Source organism: Pongo abelii, chromosome X (assembly GCF_028885655.2).
Source record: "Pongo abelii isolate AG06213 chromosome X, NHGRI_mPonAbe1-v2.0_pri, whole genome shotgun sequence".
NCBI classification, from domain to species: Eukaryota; Metazoa; Chordata; class Mammalia; order Primates; family Hominidae; genus Pongo; species Pongo abelii.
In genome coordinates, this window is record NC_072008.2 from 40,841,916 (window position 1) to 40,844,683 (window position 2,768).

Below are 2,768 nucleotides of genomic sequence, written 5' to 3' on the forward strand. Positions count from 1 at the left end.
GGAAAAGTTAACCGCACATCACCAGTTGTTTACTGAGCGCTAAAGATTGAATCAGCAGGGCTGCATTCACGAAGCAGAACTGCTGACGATTCAGAATATGACCTTGAGTACATATGCCCTTCCCTAGGCTTCAATCTCTCAATCTATGAAACAAGGAGAGGGCTTCTGACAATGTTTATCTTGCTAAATTCCAAGGCTGTAGGGAACAACAATGCCCCTTTGCAACCTCAGGTGAAAAGGGCCCTTAGATGTAAAGAATAAGCTATTCGCCGTTAGCTCAAAAGGGGATGTTATTTCTCAAGACATAAATGGAGTGTGAAAGATTGTGAGGTTTTCTGGGGGAATGGGGGGGGGTGGGGATTTATTTTATATTCCAGTCTATTTACAAATTTTTTCATCTTCCTCAAATTCAAAGAAATAAGAATGTACTAGAACTCTTAAGAACAGAAACATTCACTCCTTTCCCTGTTTCCTTAGGCTGGATGAAATGGCAGGAGGTCTGCTCCACTTTTAGCTGATTATGTCCCTAAATAAGGTTTAGATAAGCTCTTGCAGGGCCTGTGATTCAAAACCTGTTCTAAGACATGCAGGAAGATGGACAAAGAATTTTAGTTGGTGTGAAAAGATTGTGAATTTATCATGCTTAAAAATGAATTTTTAAAAGTGATTAATTTTTTTCCGCTGGGAGCAGTGGCTCACGCCTGTAATCCCAGCACTTTGGGAGGCTGAAGTGGGCGGATCGCCTGAGGTCAGGAGTTCGAGACCAGCCTGGCCAACATGGTGAAACCCCATCTCTACTAAAAATACAAAAATTAGCCGGGCGTGGTGGTTGGCGCCTGTAATCCCAACTACTTGGGAAGCTGAGGCAGGAGAATTGCTTGAACTCGGGAGTTGGAGGTCGCAGTGAGCCGAGATCGCACCACTGCACTCCAGCCTGGGCAACAAGAGGGAAACTTCGTCTCAACAACAACAACAACAAAAATGATTAATTTTTTTCGAGTCAGTCACATTAGAGTGGATGTTTTGGAGGGGTACTTTAGACATTTTGGTTCTAATAATTTCACATGCCTAATGGAAAAATCTCTCTTCTCCCTTTCAGAGTTCTCTAAAGTCCCATTTGTACAAATTCTCCTCTAGAGGAAAAGCAAGTTTGAGAGTTTCCTGTTTCTTGACGTTAGGTGAGGAAATCGACTCTATTCCCTAAATTGAGAGTGGCTTTGGTAAGCATAGTGTGTTCTAGAAAGTTCAAACTATTTAGTGAGTGTTTTTCTTTTTTTGCTTTCTTTCTTTTCTAATAATAAAGAGACAGGGCCTCACTATGTTATCCAGGCTGGTTTTCAACTCCTGGGTGTCAAAGGATCTTCCCACCTCGGCCTCTCAAAGTGCTGGGATTACAGGTGTGAGCCACCACACCTGGCCTCGAGAGTGTCTTTCTGATTCAGTTTTCAGTTGGGCAAGGTTTTCCTAGGGTGGGTCTGCAACCTGGGGAACTCCTGGGGTCACTGTTTTTAACTCACTCTCATTTTTTCGCCCTCAGGAAACTCCAAGAAGAAAATGGGACTGGAAACTGAAGAAACAGTAAGGCATTCCCCACCTCCCTCCCCGCCAATGTCTGTCTTACATTTGTGCACTAAATCATGCTCAAACACCTTCAATGGCTTAGTGTAGGTCTCTTATGTACAATTTAAAATCCTCAATAAATGTCCCTAACTGAAAGTTTTAGCTCTGTGCCTCCTCTCTCATATAATCTCTTATTTGATTACTGATGCTTAACCTGACGGGGCTGTCTCCCCACCTTAACTACAGTTTTCACTGGAACAATCTCCCTATCTCCTATCCTTGGATATGAAATCATTTCCACCTTTCAAGGTCATCAGCTGGGGTGTCATTTTCTACCTACAGACGCTATAGTGTGTCCCTTCTTGCCTCACATCATAGGCAAAAGACTATGAACTGCGGGAAGGGAGGAGCCTGGTTTAATTACTATGTCTAGCCTTCATACATCCTCATAGAACACCTTGCCCAGATTGGAAACTGAGTGAATGGACAAATTAAGTAATTAATTAACTTTCTGTCCCATGACTCCTTATAGATTGGAAAGTCTTTGGAGGTAGAGTTGCCAGACTTAGCGAATCAAAATATAGGATAACCAGTTTACATTTGAATTTCAGATAACCAGTAACACTTCTTTCAATACAAGTATGTCCCATAAATTAATTGCGACATAACAAATAATCGTTGTTTACATGAAATTCAAATTTAACTGGGCGCCCTGTATTTTATATGGCACCACTATGTGGAGGGCAGGGGTTCCCCGTTGCGCCTGGCTTCTTCCCAGCAGGTGCTCGGCGTCTGTATACTTGTTAGAGCGAAACCCCAACCAGCCCCGCCTTTCACAGCTGGCGTCCGTAGCCGGGCGGAGGCACACGACCAGGAAAGACAGACACCCTGGTTGGAGACCGTCGCTCGAGACTGGCAGAAAGGTCTGCACTCGGGAGGCACCCTCACCCGGTGGGCTCCGGGACCCCTCGACTGGCTCCATCACCCATTCCAACGACCCGCCCTATGCTCCACCTCTTGACCCGTCATCACCGACCGGGGGACGGGACTGCCCGACTTTTCAATCGCTGCCTACCATTGGCAGAACTCTCCATCCGTTACTTTAAGTCCCGCCTATCAGGCTGACGCTTCCCACGTTACGACCCTTCCGTAGGCCGCGGCGTAGCTGGTGATTGGTGGAGAAAGCGGCAGCTGTCCCAGCGGAAGCG